The 17,658-nt window shown below is 52.1% G+C and overlaps 2 long non-coding RNA genes across 4 annotated transcripts; both read left to right on the forward strand.

Annotated features, from left to right (window-relative positions):
- Positions 1-993: 993 nt before the first annotated feature.
- On the forward strand, positions 994-11,285 carry LOC111097165. 2 transcript variants are annotated; one of them, XR_005362962.1, is made up of 4 exons: positions 994-1,145; positions 7,283-7,433; positions 7,905-8,093; positions 11,244-11,285. It is a non-coding gene; the product is annotated as an uncharacterized LOC111097165 (long non-coding RNA). The 2 variants fall into 2 exon arrangements; XR_005362963.1 differs by lacking the exon at positions 11,244-11,285 and adding an exon at positions 8,985-9,370.
- A 91-nt stretch (positions 11,286-11,376) lies between these two features.
- On the forward strand, positions 11,377-15,423 carry LOC111097166. 2 transcript variants are annotated; one of them, XR_005362964.1, is made up of 3 exons: positions 11,377-12,373; positions 12,744-13,011; positions 13,651-15,423. It is a non-coding gene; the product is annotated as an uncharacterized LOC111097166 (long non-coding RNA). The 2 variants fall into 2 exon arrangements; XR_005362965.1 differs by having other exon boundaries at positions 11,377-11,791; positions 12,176-12,373; positions 12,744-15,423.
- The last annotated feature ends 2,235 nt before the right edge of the window (positions 15,424-17,658 follow it).

Genomic DNA, 17,658 nt, shown 5'->3' on the forward strand with positions numbered 1-17,658 from the left:
AATGAGTTAGGAAGTATTCCCTTTGCTTCTACGCTCTGAAAGGGATGGTAGAGGATTGGTATAATGCCGTCCTTAAATGTCTGGTAGGATTCATCAGTAAACTCATTCAGGCCTGGTGCCTTCTGCTTTGGGAGGCTATTAATGATCAATTCGATGTGTTTAATAGATACAGGCCTTTTAATATTGTCTATGTCTTCTTGTGTGCATTCAGGCAGATTGTGTCTTTCAAGAAATTGATCTATCTCATCTTGGTTATCAAATGTGTTGGCTTAGAGTTGTTCACAGTATTGTCCTTGATTGTCCTTTTAATGTCCATGGGGTCTGTAGTGATGTCCCCTCTTTAATTTCTGATGCTGGTAATTGGAATTCTCTCTCCTTTTTTCTTAGTTAGCCTGGTTAGACATTTATTGATTTTATTGATCTTTCAAACCAGCTTCTGGTTTTATTGGTTTTTCCCATTGATTCCCTGCTTTCAATTTCATTGATTTCTGTTCTAATTCTTATTATTTCTCCTGCTCACTTTGGATTTAATTTGATCTCCTTAGGTGATTGATTTCAGATCTCCCTTTTTGTTTTTTAAAAGATTTTACTTATTTATTCATGAGAGACACAGAGGCAGGGACCCAGGCAGAGGGAGAAGCAGGCTCCCCACAAAGAGCCCGATGCGGGACTTGATTCTGGATCCTGGGATCACACCCTGAGCCAAAGGCAGACACCCAACCACTGAGCCACTCTGCATCCCTCCCTTCTTTTATTTTTTTGTATATGAACCCAATGCTATCAATTTTCCTGCATCTCACAAACTTTGATAAATTATGTTTTCATTCTCATTCAGTTCAAAAGGTTTTTATATTTTCTCTTTGGACATGTATGTTATTTAGAGGTATGTTGTTTAATCTCCAAATTTTTTTGGAATTCTCCAGCATTCTTTTTGTTTTGTGTCCAGAATGTGTTCCATTGTGGTGAATGTTCCATTTGAACTTAAGAAGAATGTGTAATCTGCTATCACTGGTTGAAGTAGTCTATAGATGTCAATTTTATCCAGGTGATTGATGGTGCTATTGAGTTCAGCTATGTCCTTCCTGACTTCCTGCCTGCTGGGTCTGTCCATTTCTGAGAGAGGGGTGTTGAAAGTTCTGACTATGGTAGTGAATTTATCTATTTCTCTTTGAAATTCTATTTGTTTTGGCCTCACATACTTTGATGCTCTGTTGTTAGGTGCATACCTATTAAGGACTGTGATGTCTTCCTGAAGAATTGACTCCTTTATCATTATGTAATATCCTTCTTTATCCTTGGTGACTTTTTAAAAAAGATTTTATTTATTTATTCGTGAGAGACACACAGAGAGAGGCAGTGACACAGGGAGAGGGAGAAGCAGGCTCCCTGTGGGGGCCTGATGTGGGACTTGATCCCGGAACCCCGGGGTCATGATCTGAGCCAAAGGTAGACACTTAACCACCGAGCCACCCAGACGGCCCCCTTGGTGACATTCTTTTCCTTGAAGTTTCCTTTCTCTGAAATTAATATAGCAACTCCTGCTTTCTTTTGATGGGTGTTAGCATGGCATATCTTCCTCCATCCATTTACTTTTAATCTATTTGCACCTTTGTATTTCAAGTGAGGTTCTTGTGGGGCACCTGGGTGGCTCAGTTGGTTAAGCATCTGAGGTTTTTTAAGATTTTATTTTTTATTTATTGGATAGAGAGAAGGACAGAAAGAGAGAGAGAAAGCATAAGCGGAGGGGGGGGTAGCAAGAGAGGGAGAAGCAAACTCCCTGCTGAGCAAGAAGCCTGATGTGGGGCTTGATCCCAGGACTTTGGGACCCTGACCTGAGCTGAAGGCAGATGCTTAACCGACTAAGTCACCCAGGTGTCAAAGCATCTGGCTCTTGATCTCAGCTCAGGTCACGATCTCAGAGTCGTGAGATTGAGCCCTGCGTTGGGCTCCATGCTGGGCGTGGAGCCTGCTTAAGGTTCTCTCTCTCCCTCTGCCCCTCTCTCCTCCTTCCCTCTCTAAAATAAACAATAATACATACCTAAATAAAGTGAGTTTCTTGTAGGCAACATAGAGTTGGCTCTTGTTTTTTTTTTTTTTTAAAGTTTATTTATTATAGAGAGAGTGGAGGGGGGAAGGGCAGCATGGGGGAGGGACAGAGCAGGGAAGGGGCAGAGGGAGAGAATCTTCAAGCAGACTCTCCGCTGAGCAGGGAGCCTGGCCAGAGGCTCAGTCTTACCCATGAGATCATGACCTGAGCCGAAACCGAGTTGAACGCTCAACTGACAGCCACCCAAGCCCCCCTTGGCTCTTGTTTTTTGATTCGCTCTGACAATCTTTGTCTCTTAATTGGCGCATTTAGACCGTTGACATTCAAAGAGGTTATTGATATAGTTGGATTGATATCCACCGCATTTGTTACTGTTTTATATTTATTGCCTTTAGTCTTTGTTCCTATTTTTGCCTTCCACTTGTTTTCTGCCTCTCGTGGGTTTTCTTTTTGAGTATGAAATATTTATTGTGTTAAGTAATTGGTATTGGGGGATTTGTGTGTTAAAATAACTATTCTTTCCGCCCCTCCGACTTTATTGAGGTATAATTGACAAGTAAAACTGCATAAATTTAAGGTATAAAACACAATGATTTGATATGCATATATATTGTGAAATGATTACCACAATAAAGTTAGTTAACACGTCCATCACCTCACATAGTTACCTTTGTGTGTGGTGAGAACACTTAAGATCTACAATCCTAGCAACTGTCAAGTATACAATACAGCATTGTTGACGATAATCACCATGCTTGCTGTGCGCATCAGATCCCATGAACTCTTGCACTTCACACTGGAAAGCTTGTACCCTTTGGCCAATAGCTCCCGATTTCGTCCACACTCCAGCCTCCCACAACCACCCTTTGACTCAGTTTCTATAATTTTGACTTTTTTAGCTTCCAGGTATCAGTGAGATCGTACAATGTTTGTCTTTCTGTCACCGATTTCACCTAGCATGGTGTCCACAAGGTTCATCTGTGTTGTTGCAGATCTGCCTTTTGTGGTTTTAATTCAATGTTATATATGATTTTATTTTCTCCCCTTTTTCCCATATAAGTTGTCTTCCTTTCTTCTTTCCTTCTTTATTTTTCTCTTCTTTCTTTCTTTCTTTCTTTCTTTCTTTCTTTCTTTCTTTCTTCTTTCTTTCTTTTTCTTCTTTCCTTCTTCCTTCCTTCCTTCCTTCCTTCCTTCCTTCCTTCCTTCCTTCCTTTCTTCTTTCTTTTCTTTTTTTTTTTAATTTTTATTTATTTATGATAGTCACACAGAGAGAGAGAGAGGCAGAGACATAGGCAGAGGGAGAAGCAGGCTCCATGCACCGGGAGCCTGACGTGGGACTCGATCCCAGGTCTCCAGGATCGCGCCCTGGGCCAAAGGCAGGCGCCAAACCACTGCGCCACCCAGGGATCCCTCTTCTTTCTTTTCTTTCTTCTTTCTTCTTTCCTTCCTTCTTTCTCTTTTCCTTCCTTCCTTCTTTTCCTTCTTTCTTAGTTAGTGGTTGCTCAAGAGTTTGCAATATGAACTTATAGCTAATTCAAATCCACTATCAAAAACACTATCCTGCTTTATGGGTATTAGGAGCATCTCATAATAACAAAGTAATCCTAATTCTTACCTCTTATCTTTTGTACCATTGCTGTTATTTATTTCACTTATATATAAGTGTACATAAGAATATATATATTCTTATGAATATATATGTAATAGAATGTATACATAGTCAAATATATTTTTTGGTATTTTGAACAAATTATCTGTTGAATCAATTAAGAATAAAAAAAAAGGTTTCATTTTACCCTCCCCTTGTCTCATTCCCCCATGTGCTTCCTTAATTCATTTGATTCATGTTTCTGGCCTATATTTTTTTTCTTTTCTCTAAAAAAACTTCTTTTCACATTTCTTGAAAAACATGTCTTCGGGCAACAAATTCCCTCAGTTTTTGTCTGAGAAAGTCTTCATTTCTGCTTCATGTTTGAAGGGTGATTTCACAGGATACAGTCTTCTAGATTTATGGGGTTTAAACATTCCACTCCAGTCTCTCCTTGCTTGTGTGATTTCTGAGCAGAAGTTGGGTGTAATTCCTACCTTTGTTCTTCTGTAGGTAATACCCTATTTTCCTTTGGCTTCTTTCAGCATTTTTTATTTATCTTTGATTTTCTACAGCTTGAAATGGCTAGGTGTGGTTTTTTGGGCATTTATCCTTGCTTGGTGCTCTCTGAGCTTCCTAGATCTGTGATTTGGTGTCTGACATTAATTTGGGGGAAATTCTAGTCATTCTTGTTTCAAATGTTTATTCTATTCCTTTCTTCTTTCTTCTCCTTCCCATTACACCTTCCCATTACACCATGTCACACCTTCGTAACTGTCTCACAGTCCACAGATACTCTGTTCTTTTTGCTTTTCAGTTCTGCGGGTCTCTATCGAGATCCTCAAGCTCAGAGATGCTTTCCTCAGTCGTGTCCAGTCTACTAATAAGCCCATCAAAGGCATTTCTTCATTTCAGTGCGTTTGATCTCTTCCATTTCTTTTTGGTTCTTCCTTAGGATCTCCATCTCTGCTTCCATGGCACACCTGTATTTGCATGCTGTCTACTTTATGAGGGCCCTGAGCATATTTATCGTTGTTTTAAATTCCCTGTCTGATGATTCCAACATCCCTGCCAAACCTGAGTCTGGTTCTGATATTTGCTCTATATATTCAAACTGGGGTTTGAATAAAAAAAACTATTAAAAAAACTGGTTTTTTTTTTTCCTTATAGTATATCTGGCAATTTTTTCTTGCTAGCAGGACACAATGTACTGGGTAAGAGGAACCGCTGCAAGTAGGCTCTAGTGATGTGGTGGTGAGGTGTGGGCGGGAGAGAAGACTTCTGTAGTCCCGTGAGCAGGTCCTGGTTTTTGTGTGAGCCTGTGCTCTGGACTCTGAGCTTCCCACGTGCTTCTCAGCACTTCTCCCTTGGGTGGGACGGGCTGGCTAGAGCCAGCTGGAGCTGGGTGTTCCCCTGCCCCTGGGTCAGTTAGGCTCTGATAAAACCCCAGCAGGTTAGGCTCTGGGTAACTGGTTCCTCCTGAGCGCAGGCCTTGTGCTCTGGGGTACTTCAAGATGGCTCGTTTCCCCTCCTCCTGCCAAAAACACGAGGGGATTTCCCTCTGATGTTCCTGGTAAGAACCTGGAGGTGAAAACTCACAGAAGTGGGAGGACCCTCCTTGATGGGTCCCCCTGGAGTTTTGACTCTGAGGTCGTCCACACTGAGCATCCAGCGATTCATCAATCACAGCTCAGGTGTTCACGAAGGTTTCTGCTCCTGTAAGTTATGGCCTGTGTTCACCTGTCGGTGTTTCTAATTTGGGGGGCAGCAGTTTGCCCTGTGACCTTCCTTCTTTTATGGATCTAAGAAGAGTGGGGGGGGGGGTTGGCTTATTTGGTTTTTTACTTGTTGTTAAGACTGAGCAGCAACTTCCAAGTTTTTTGCTTGCTCGACAGGAGATCAGAAATGTGGGATTCGGTTTTTTAACAGCTTGCCTGGCTTTCTGATAGAGGGTGGGTTGGCCAGGTGTCAGTGGGCAGAGCAGTGAGGAGCCGGTGCAGGGTCTGGGTCAGGGACAGTGCATGGTTTCCCCTGAGATACTCTGTCTGCCATCTGCACACCCCACCTGAGGGGCTCCACAGGTGCTTCCCAGGGCTCTGGCCACATTTCTGGGATTCTCTGGGAGCTTCAGGGGCCCTCATCACCACTACTCCTCCCCATTGGCTTCTAGCTTTTTCCCATCAGGTGGGAGGCTCCCTAGGTCAGAGGCCCCATCTCCCAGTCCAGGTGAGGGCCTTGTTCTCAGCAGTTCCCACCACCTTCCAAAGCAAGAATCCTCAGGGCCCAGCCCCCTGGTAAGTAGGAGAGGAAGGGGGGAGGAGAGTGCACTGGGAGAGGTTCAAAACCACCCATCATCCCATGACGGCATCAGGCCTCTGAAGGCAGGACTCGGGTGCTACCTGCAGGTCCCCAGGGCAGAGCCTAGCACAGTCATGCCACACTAAACATCTGCTGGGTGCAAGAACCAACACACCCAGAGCGGGCACTGTCAGGATGCCAGCTAACACCCAGAGTGAAACAGAAAGGATCTTCCTACCTCGTGCTGGACCCCTGCCCTGCCATCCCCTCCTCTCTGTGGGCCCCCTCGGGGTTTCTGCCCCTGAGAAGCTTTCTGGGGCCTGTGCTGGTGAGAAGCCTGGTGTGGGCTTCCCTCCTTGGCCCCCACTACAGGGTCATTTATAGGGACTTGTGTGATGCCTTGTCCATTTTTGTGTTGTCCGCTAGACCTTGGGTCCGTCTTGTCTACAGGCTGCTGGTGAATAAAGCAATGAGTGCTGAACAAATAGGGAAGAGCGGATACTGGCTCAGGCCAGCCTGTGGCTAACGTCACTGGGTGGAAACCCCAAGTTGGGGTTGGTGGCCTGCCCCGTGGGGACTCCCGTTCACTAGGCCGATGCTTTGGGGTGAAGTGGATGCTGGTCTGTAGGGAGGCTGGGCCTCGCTCTCACCCCCACTGGCTCCCGGGGCGGGTGGCTCCCCTCCCACCTGCTGCTAGGGTCCTGGCCACTCCCCGGGGAGCTGGGAATCAGGAAAAGGCAAATCCCTCAGTCCTGCTGTTCAGACCATCCCAGGCTGTCCCGATGATTGCATTCTTCCAGTGTGGGCCTCAGAGAATGCACTGTTCTTGCAACATGGTGTCTCCAGAACATGAGTCATGAGTAAAAGAAAAAACAAGCAGCAGAGCCTGCCACGGAGGGTTCTGGCATCGGGTTGCCATGAGGGCCCCATCCAGCCCTGGGGGGCCAGGTGTTCAAGGCTTGGGCCCAGGAGTCGGCTGATTTGGGTGGAGGTCTGACCCTACCACTGCCTGGGATGGGGGTGGGGGTCTGGGCTGTACTGGAATTCGGATTGTAGTCTGTGCCGTGGGGAGTGGAGTCTCTGTCCCTCATCAGAAGCCTCTTCAGGGAGGACACGGCCCTGCCCCTGGCAGGTAGGACATGCTCACCACACCCCGGGACCCCGGGCAGTTCCCTTCCCTCGGTTTCCTCCTCCGAAAATGGGAAAATGAGTATCCTCCCAGGTTGCTGGGTGGACCCAATGAGGTAATCAGTGGTAACAGAAATAATTAATAACAGAGGCTGGTAACACTTGTTAAGGACCTGCTGGGTTCTACTCTAAGTGCTTCGTTCCATATCGCTGTTTTTCAGACGAGGATGGAACTAGGCATCCAGTGATCTGCCCAGGGGCCCGGGGCTGGCGGTGTGGGCTGCTGAGCTTCACTTCCAGCCAGTCTGGCTCCGAGCTGAGCTTCTGGCCCCACTGCCTCCCGACAACAGGAGACACAGCACAGCAGCCTGGGTAAGCCCGCAAGCCCCAAGGAGGAGGAGTGGGGGGGCCTGGGGGGCGTGCTCCCTGCCCCCTGGCCCCCAGCCTCATGTCCAGCTCAGCCCCCACCCGGGTCACTGCCACCTACAGGGCCTCAGCTCTCCTTCCCCTGTTCTCTTGGCCTCCAGTGCCCCTCCAGTATGGGCCAGGCCTGGTGGCCGGATCTGGGGGGCCGGGCCTGGTGGTCAGGCCTGGCCAGCCGCTGCACTGCATTGGGTGCAACCGGAGCAGAGCCTAGGGCCCATGATATTTTAAGGAACCGTAAAGATGTTTTCATTTTAATTTCCTTTAACATCAAGAGAAAAAAAATGAATGTAATAATAATGAATCCAGCCTGGATTATATTTGTCTTCAAGCCAATGCAGTTGCAAACTTTAATTTTACATGTTTCTTCTTTTTCTTTCTTTCTTTTTCTTTCTTACTTTTTTTTTTTTAATGGCAAAGGTGCCTTAGATCTCTGAAAATCACCGCTGGGCCCTGACTGTGGTGTCACCCGGTGCCCACAGGCAGACCACTTGGCCACCCCGGGCCCTCCCTGTGCCGCTCAGTGACGGAACACGGGGGTGAGGCTGGAGCTGCTCAGAGACAGTCGGAGCGGCACATGAGTGAATAGCTCAGACGGCACACTTCCAGGTATTGGGAGCTGGGGTCTTGGGGGCTGGGGGCTGGAGGCCTGTGTGGGGCAGTCAAAACATCTCCCAGGGGGTGATTCATGAGGGCTGGACAGATCTGGGGATGAGAGGGGTGTCCTGGGAAGTTGGGAGCAGTGGCTGGAGACAGAGTCACTGCCCACCGGCAGGTGTTTCTGGAGCACCGAGGGCCAAGGAAGGAGGCTGGGGGAAGGCACAGGGAGCATTTCTAAAGAAGTCCCTCCGGAAATGGGTGCCTGGAGCTTATTTGAACAAGGGTGTCTGGAGGGCAGTGTGAGCCATGCAGCGGAGCTCACCACTCATGGGGCAAGGGAGCTGAGGACATTGGCTGAGAGCTGACCCAGCAGGAGGAAGGTGAACTTCCTGGCACTTGGGCCACCCCACGCTGCAGCTGGCTGGATGGCTGGACAAGCCCAGGTAGAGGGTACCAGGTGCATACATCTGGAATCTGTTGGGTCAGCTTAGGGACAGGAGGGCCAAGGGGATGTGGGAGGGGTATCACCTGCATTGGCTGCACCCCAACTTGAGTGCTGGGGGCCTCCATCCCCAGTGGAGCCCAGGGCACCCATGAACCCCTGGTCCTTCTGAGCAACGAGGGTAAAGTGAGGTGCACCTGGGCCAATTGGCCCTGGAAAAACCCTCTGAGCTTCCCAAGACTCCAGAGAGGGGTTGCAAAAACAGCAGGAGAGACATGGGCGTGGGTGAGACAGGAAGGAGAAGCCAGGGGAAATGGGGTGACTTGGCAGACCTAAAAATCAGAAACCAGGTAGCTTGTGGCTGATTCTGTGAGTTCCAGCATGGCTCCTCTGATGGGAGGAGCCACCCCCATTCACATCCATCTGGAACCTCAGAATGTTCCCTCATTTGGAAATAGGGTCGTTGTAGATATAATGAAGTTGAGATGAGCTCAGCCCGCAATAGAGTGGGCCCTAAATCCGGTGACTGACCTGCTTATGAGGGTCCCCGGGGAGACGGATGAGACACAGGGAAGGAGCCTGTGCCAAGTGGAGGCAGAGACTGGAGGGGCGACTGGCAGCCACCAGGAGCCGGAAGTCCCCCGGATTCTTCAGAGGGAGCGTGGCCCTGTGACACCTTGATCTCAGACTCCCGGCCTCCAGATTCGAAGAGAATAAATTTCTGTTGTTGGAGCCTCCCAGTGTGTGCTAGTCTGTTGTGGCCACAGGACAGGAGGGAGCACAGACCCCAGAGCCCCTCCTCATCCTTAGCCCCAGGACCGCCCGGGGCAGAGGTGCACCTGCGGGACCCCCAAACCCACCGACTGGGGACAGGCTGCAAAATCAACCTTATCTCCGTAGCGGGAAAGCAAGCACCGCTTCCCCGGGCCCTCCTGAGGTTAGGGACGAGGCCGAGGCTGCGGTGTGTGGTGTGTGGGGATCCCCACGTGGCCCCCTGCCGCCCCGGACCCCCCGAACCCCGACCCAGGGAGGCGGGCCCACCTGCGCTCCCCCGGCCGCGTCTCCAGGTCCCGGGTTGGCGTCAGCCCTGACCTCTGGGGCAGCGCAGGAGGGCCAGCGTGTGAGCGGCCACTGCGCCCCGCATGAATATTTGATGGTGTTGAATCACTTTCTTCTGAGACAGAGAAAAGAGGCCATTACACGTGGGTAATAAGATGCGCTGGGCTGTTCGGTGAGCTCCCGGCTGTCCGGGGCCTGAGGAGGTTGACGATGCCGTGAATAATTCATCCACCTGTAATGATTTTTCTAGCTCTGTGTCCCTCTTGGCCAGCGAGAGCCTGGCTTCCCACTCCCTGGCAGTGCAGCCCAGCGCTCGGTCACTCTCGGTCACTCTCGGTCACACCGACCTGAGCGTGAGAGGTACACGAGCCTCCTGGCGGTGGGATCTAGACTTCAGACCTCAGTTTCCCCAGCTGCACCGGCAGGGAGCTGTGTGTCCTGCCCCTGTCCCTCCCCCCTCCTCCCCAACCAGAGGAGGTACGGAGAAGCCGACGGCAGGGGACCTTGGAGGCTGAACCCTCCGAGTGTGTGACTCTAAGTAAGTTGCTTCACTTCTGTGGGTCTCGGTCTTGTTCTGTTAAATGGGATTGGGGTCTACTTCTGCTGCTTCGATTACACCTCTGTGAGTGTCTTCCTGGGACATGGCACAGCACCAGCTGCGCTCAGCTCATCTTTCCAACCTCCCTTGGGCCGGATGCCGCCGTCCTCGCTGGGTGGGCAGTGTCCTGGTGGGGGGCAGTGCCTGTGACAGAGACAGAGATTTGCGCTGTGCCCACTGGAGTGAGAGCGTCCAGGGAGCCGTGCCAGAGGCCTGGGAGGGGAGGGCACGGGAGAGGGTGACACCGGCTATGCCCCGGAGGGTCTGGGAACGCCTTCAGGGAGGCAGTTCTAGAATCCTGGCCGTGGGAACAAAACCAGTGCGTGGCAATATTGACTACAGTGACGCTGGTGACAACGGTGACGGTGACGACAACAGTGAGAAGGGGCAACAGGATATTAAGTGGCGAGCACACTCGCCCGTGCCCCCGCAGCTCTCCTAGAGATCACCTTCACATTTAAAAAGTGCTTTTAATGCAATCTTTGATTAAAACCCTCCAGGGGCTCCCTATTGACTTCAAATCACATCGGAGCCGCCTACAAAGTCACACACCATCTGTCCTCACCTGTTTCAGACCCTCTTTCCTACCATTTCTTCCTCTTGTTCTGCAGCTCCGGGTCCTCTCGCTGCGGCACAAAAATTCCAAATCAATTCTCACCCCAGGGCCTTTGCAGTTGCCATGCTGCGCCTGAAATGATCCCCAGCACCCGCCCCATCTTCCCTTGCCCTCTCACATCTCAGAATAAGCACCACCTCCTCACCGAGGTGTCACCTAACCCCGACCCACAGTCACCACGCGGCGAATCACCCTGTGAATTTTGCATCAAAGCACCTGCTGGTATCTGCAACTTTCTAGAGTATTCACTTCTCTGCCTGTTGAGTATCTGTCTGTCCCCCTAGGGTGTAAATGCACTGGGGCAGAGACCATGGCCCCAGGGGCACCTGCGTCTCCAGGTACGGGGCTGTCACATAGTAACCCCTCAAGGAGCACCTGCTGCAGATGGAATGTTCTAGCTAACGTCCTCCCTTCTTGGTGTTCTTTTTTTTTTTTTTCTTAAAGATTTGATTTACTCATGAGAGACACAGAGAGAGAAGCAGAGACACAGGCAGAGGGAGAAGCAGGCTCCACGCAGGGAGCTCGACGTGGGACTCGATCCCGGGTCTCCAGGATCACGCCAGGGGCCGAAGGTGGTGCTAAGCCGCCGAGCCAGCCGGGCTGCCCTCTTCTTGGTGTTCTAATCAGCGTGTCCACTGGACCCCGGGCACGGGAGGGAGGACTCGCAGAGTAGTCGAGCAAGGAACGCTTATCGAAATGTTACTCTAGGAGCAACCAAGGAAGACGTCCCCCTGCCCTTCCAACCCGGGGCTGAGATCCAGGCCTCCTCGCAGGGGGCACAGCTGTGCCCAGTGCTGCTGGCCGTGGCCGTGGGGCTACACCAGCAAAACTGGCTGGAAATCTGCCCTTGAGGGGAGGGCGGCTCTCCACGGACAGCCCTCTACAAACCGCCTAGAGAGAGAGCCACGGGACGCTGCTGGCCCGGAGAGGCCGCCCACGCCGCAGGAGCCCGGAGCGGGCACAGCGTCACCCGGCCAGCTCGCTGGGACCTGGTGAGAAAGCCCCTTCCTCCCACTCTGTCCCTCCCGGGCCAGCAGAGCCTGACGTGGGGCCAGTGGGCACAGGGCAAACGTTTAGAGGGCCCTGCTCAGCTGTCAGGCCGCAGGCAAGAAAGGGCCAATCGGAGCTGAGGGACAATAGATTGGTAAGTGGCACACTCCAGCCCTCTGGCTCCTCGACCTCCTTCTCTGCACTTCACATGTTGGAATTCCCGTGGAGCAGTAAAACGACTTCGTATCCCCACCCCCCCCACCCCCGCACCGGGGTGAGATCCAGCTGTACCGCTTAAACGCGACACAGCGCTTGCCCTGCCCCCGAAATGAGAAGACGTACAGTCCCAACAGTCACTGTTTGTATTACTCATTCCTCAAATTCAGTTGCAGCCTCGCTGAATACGTTCCTACCTGCAGACTAAACTGTCAAGGTAACTTCCCACAAGTTGCATGTGAACTAAAGATGGGAAGAAGGAGCGAGAAGAAGGAGACAGCAGGTGCAAAGGAGCACACGTGCACGTGCTCGCGCAAGGGTCAAGCAAACAGGACGCAGGCTGAGCTACCCCACGATTCACTTCCATGGTTAGTCATGAGGTCCTCGTTGACAGGGACAGGTTCCTTCTTCCACGGCCCAGCTCGTGGTCCCCCTGTTCTCAGCCAGAGCCCAGCTGTTCCTTAACCTGTGGAGCGACCCCCCTACCTTCCTTCCTGAAGGCTCTGGGTCCCGTTTGCCCTGCAATGCTTTGGGTGGGTGGGATGGTCTTCCACCCCCATTGCTGCTGGCCGTGGGAGCACCAGGAGGGGCCTGCAGAATCCTCCATGCTCCACAGCCAGTAGTGCTCGTCTCCATTGCACAACTGCAGCCCACTACCCCCCTCGGCAATCAGGATTGGTCACTCTGGCCAGTACAGTCACTTCTTTCTTTCTTTTTTTTTTTTTCATGTTGGTTCAGTGGCTTCAAGATGGCCAGATGGTAGTTTTCATCGTCCAAGCAGTGAAACCATTGCTGCGTTGCTGGTGGAAGGCTTCCTCTGACCTCTGGGTCTCAGTACCCCTGCTCCTCTAAGTGGCTCCCTCTCCGCAGTGCTCCCAGGGACGGCTTCTTGTTCACTGTCTTGGGTTGGCGTCGAAGCTCCAGGGGCTTTCACTAAATGCTTCCTGCCATAACAGTCCTCGCCTCGTGGGTCAGAGAGCCAGCGTGGGACCCTGAGGGTTGCTCGGTGTGTCTCCTCCAACCAGACATTTAGGAACTGGAGAAATCACCAGAGGGTTGGTCCACGGACCAACTGGGTGAATCAGACCTGAGCGGAGGAGACTCCAGCTATCACCTATCCACCCACTGAAATCAGGGCACCATCTCTGCAGCAACATCTTTGCAGCTCACGCCTGACCTAAAAAGCAGAGCAAACACAGAGATTTGTAGGATGGAGGCCCTCTGTTCACAAATGTATTTTCCTATTTCTTAGCAGACCAAGTGTCTTCTGAGCCTCCTTGTAGAACACGCTAGAGGGTCGAGTGTGCAGGTTGCACACTCCTGCCCCCAGTCTGCAGTCCTACCCACTCAGCCCTGGCCTCTAACCTCGTTAACTATGGGCCAGTATTGAGCCCAAGCCCCAGTCAGCCAACCAAATGAGCTGTGAGGAACACTTCCAGCTCGTGCTGGGTAGACTCTAAGACAGCCCCCGGTGACCCCTGCCTCTTGGTATTCACGCCTTTGTGTAATTGAGCATGGGCGGGACCTGCGACACACTTCTCACCAATTCAATATGACCAAGGCAATGGGGTGTCGCTTCTGTGGTTAGGTTATGTAAGACTGTGACCTCTGTCTCGCTAGCAGCCTTTCTCTATTGCCCCCTCAGCTTGCAGACTTTGGTAAAGTAAGTGACCGTGCTGAAGAGGTCCACGGGGGCAGCCTCCAGCTAACAGCCAACGAGGTACTGAGGCCCCCCCCTTCAACAGCCTGCGGGGACCTGAATACTGCCAACAACCACGTGAGCATGGAAGGGGGTCCTTCCCCAGTTGAGCCTTCAGCTGAGACCCCAGCCCAGCTGCCACCTTGAGTGGTAGCCCGGTGAGAAGCCTTGGAGCAGATGTCCAGGTGACTGACCCATCGAAAGCGTGAGATAAAGAAGGTGTGCTGCTTTGAGTCTCTAAGTTTGCAGTAATTGGTTACGTGACAATAGGCAATTAACACCTAGTCACACAAGCTAACATGTTAATCCGGCATCTCTAGAAGGTGTCTACCCTGTATGACCCGACCCGATACTGTATTTCCTCTTCCTTGGTCTAATGCCCTCAGAATCTACACCCACGTATGTTCTCCAGATTTCTGCCAATGCGTAGCAAAAAGCCTTGCGATCCTTTTGGTTAGACTTTTGCCAGTTGAAATGCACACCTGTCCTCCAGGGGTATGTTGAGAATGGGGTCTTGTTAGGGGTCTGGTGGCAACAGGGAGTGGGTATGATGGCTTTCAAGGAGAACGAGCTCCCCTCCAGGTGCCCAGGGGGGTTTTCATAGTGTTTTAGGCGGAGGACGTCTTGCTCTTTTAGACACGAGAAGGAAAGCTACTTCCCGTGGTCAGCGAAGCTCAGCGGGAAGGGCGTTCAAGACTGACAGTCTCGTTTGGCTCCAGTAAGATGTCCCCATTGCAAGTTTCAGGATCCTGTTCTTTACTAATCAGCGCCCTGACTTTCTCCCCAGAAACTTGTTGAGACTGTGGATTCAATTGTTATTTCAGCCGCCTGCACAATTAAATTTTTTATTTGATTTTCAGCAATATCAGCCTTGCAAGCACCAAAGAAATTAAGGCTTCTTTCGGAGCTGTCATGGAAGCTTGCTGGTTTGCAGACCATGACTGGAGCAGAGAGCTAGCAGACCTGAGCTTGTCATCTTCTCTTTGTTAGTGCTCAAGTGCGTTCAAAAGAATCCGGAGCTCACTAAAACCCTCATAGTCATCATTACTGCCATAACGGTCAGGTTCAGCATCCGCTGGGGCGCCCGAGGCATGGGCCACTTCATCACAATCAACCACACGTGAGTATTTGACTAATTGCCATGCTGCTGCACGTGTGGATTACTAAGGTCCCATTCCCCACTGACAGCTCGGTGCCGCGTTCAAGCCCAAAGGCAGGACCGAACCCATCCCCAAACCCCATCTGTCACGTGGCACTACTCTTTGCACCAATTTTGGATCAGTCAGGGTCCAATCAGGAGACAGAAATGACACAGGGGAAGTGTAACACAAAAAATTATTACCTGTACCAAGGATCGGAGGAATGAGGAGTGGCTGGCAAGAAGCGGAAGAGAATCCTAAAGAACATCCCTAAGGAACAGCAGCTCCAAGGAGCAGCTGCTACCCCTAGGCCTGAGGGAGAGCACCCACGATGCCCCACCACTGGACTGAGATTGAGAAGTTGGGGAGGGGATGTGGTTGTAGTTCACTGAATGTTAAGGAGGTTACTGAGGTGCCAGGCTGGCAGGATGTGTTGGGAACCCACCATAAGAGCTCGCTGGAGGGACATCTGGGTGGCTCAGTGGTGGTGTGTCTGCCTTTGGCTCAGGGCGTGATCCTGGGGTCCCAGGATCAAGTCCCACATCGGGCTCCCTGCATGGAGCCTGCTTCTCCCTCTGCCTGTGTCTCTGCCTCCCTCTCTCTCTCTCTCTGTGTGTCTCTCATGAATAAATAAAATCTATATATAAAAAAAGAACTTACTGGAAAATGCTCTCTGAGGTGCTGGGCAAAGCTGTCCACGGGCAAGTGTCTCGTCAGCGGCAGTCACTGCAAAATTGCCTGAGCGGGGTGCTGGGAGAAGCTTCCAGTTGCCCAGTAGCTGCCACGTGCCCCGAAGGAGCCACGTGCTGTGGTGTCACACCCCTGCAGGACCTGGGTGTGTGTGGACCCTGGTGGTGGGGCCACTCGGGCTGCAGGGGCTGAGCTTGCTCCAGGGGCCTACAGGTCCCTCACCAGAACCAGGACGGACAAGCCCTTCCTCCCACGCTGTCTTTCCAGCACCTGCGGCTGACGGAGCGTGGCGCCGCGCCCCTAGGAGCAGGCGAGGGAGGGTGGGCTCGGACCTGAGAGGCAGTACCCAGGCAACCCGACAGAGAACTGGGACCGCAGAGAACTGGGACGTGTGCTCACCCGTACCTTTAGAGTTTTGTTCACTCTGTTATGATTTTTCATTTTTCCGCTTGGCCGTCTCTGGCTCCTCTGAGTGATGTTCTCATAGCCGGTGCATCAAATAGATGAAATCACTGGGATGCGATGAGACAGTCGGGTCCTCTCCCAACTTGTGCAGCCTCGGCGGAAGCGTGTGGAGAGCCGCCCTGTTCTCCCGTGGTAGTCCGTGGGGCCACTTCCAGGGACTTCTCTGGAAAGTGGGAGCCTCAGGTTCACTGTTGCCATGTTACAGATTAAAGTCTGTTCTGAAAGGAGGGAAAAATCCCCTTTGCCATCCTCGCCCCTTCAGCCTCTGTGTCTCGTATCTTAACCTCTTAACTCCGGCTTGGGTTGAACTGTGTCTCCTGCAAATTCACACGGTGGCGTCCTGACCCCCGGTACTGTGACCGCATTTGGAGACCTGGTCTTCACAGAGGTAATAGGTTAAAACAAGGCCTTTAGAGTGGACCCGAATCCAATAGGACTGCCTTGGAAGTCTGGACACGGAGCCACACGCAGAAGGAGATCGCCACGTGAGCATGAAGACGAGCATCCACCAGCCCAGGAGAGATGATGCTCCCTCAGCCCTCAGCCCTGCCAACACCTTGACCTCAGACTTCCAGCCTCCTCAACTGTGAGACAGTACAGTTTCATTGCTTGAGGCCCCCGGTCTGCCGTATTTTGTTATGTCACCCACTCATCAGCTGTGTGACCTTGGACAAGTTGCTCGGCCTCTCTGCTCCTGTTTTCTCACCTGTAAAATGGGAGATAACAGTACCCACACGATGGGCTTTCTTACTTAAAACAGTGGGATACTTGGACCTTACAGAATAGTGTGTAGCACCTGCTGCACCAGGGCTCACCCTGCCAGGAGAGGGAGCTGAGCAGAAGGGAGCAGGCCCCCGAGGGGCCCCAGAGCCAGAGCTTGCACGGTCAGGTCATGGCCATGGAGTCGTGGCCGGCACCTGGGGCGGGCAGTCAGCCTCTGGACCCTCCACACCACTGATCCACAGCTGCTCACCTCCTATGGCCTTCAGTCATCGGGTCCCCCCGTGGTCCTGAGGGGTGGCCGGGGAGTTGACAGGGCTCCTGAGGGATGGGGAAGCTGAGGTTCGGGGAGGAGAAATGATCCCCAGATTGCCCAGTGAGGACACCTCTGAGCCAGAACTCGAACCCAGCTCTCTGGACTCTAAATGCAGTGCTCTTGCTCTGTGAGACACTGCCTCCTGGTGGCCGCCTCTGCCAGGAGCAGCTGGGTGACGTGAAGGGAGCTTCTGGGGGCCCGGGGGTGGTGCGGATTCCCCGCCCGCACCATCCCTGAGAGCCTGTCCTCGCCCTGGATCCCCCTTCTCTAGAAGCCACTTCTCTAGAAACTCTAGGCAGTTCCCTCGGGTTAAGGCCCCACTACATGCTGAGGATGGAAGATAGTCCTGGTTCACGCTCACCACAGCACCGCAAGGTGGGTGCTAGCACCCTCATTCTAAGAGGGGCACAGGGTGACGAGGGAGGACCCCAGGGTCAGGGAGGAAAGAGACTTGCCTGAGGCCACACAGTCAGGAGGCTCCGGCATGGGGACCTGGATCAGCACCGGAGGAGAGATGCATACCTGACACCCCATCCCGTGTCTCCAGGAACCCCAGCCACTCCCCTCCCTGGAGGCAGAGCGGGGTGCAGGAGGGGGTGCGGAGGGAAAGCCCCTCAAAGGAAT

This window comes from Canis lupus, chromosome 8 (assembly GCF_011100685.1).
Source record: "Canis lupus familiaris isolate Mischka breed German Shepherd chromosome 8, alternate assembly UU_Cfam_GSD_1.0, whole genome shotgun sequence".
NCBI classification, from domain to species: domain Eukaryota; kingdom Metazoa; phylum Chordata; class Mammalia; order Carnivora; family Canidae; genus Canis; species Canis lupus.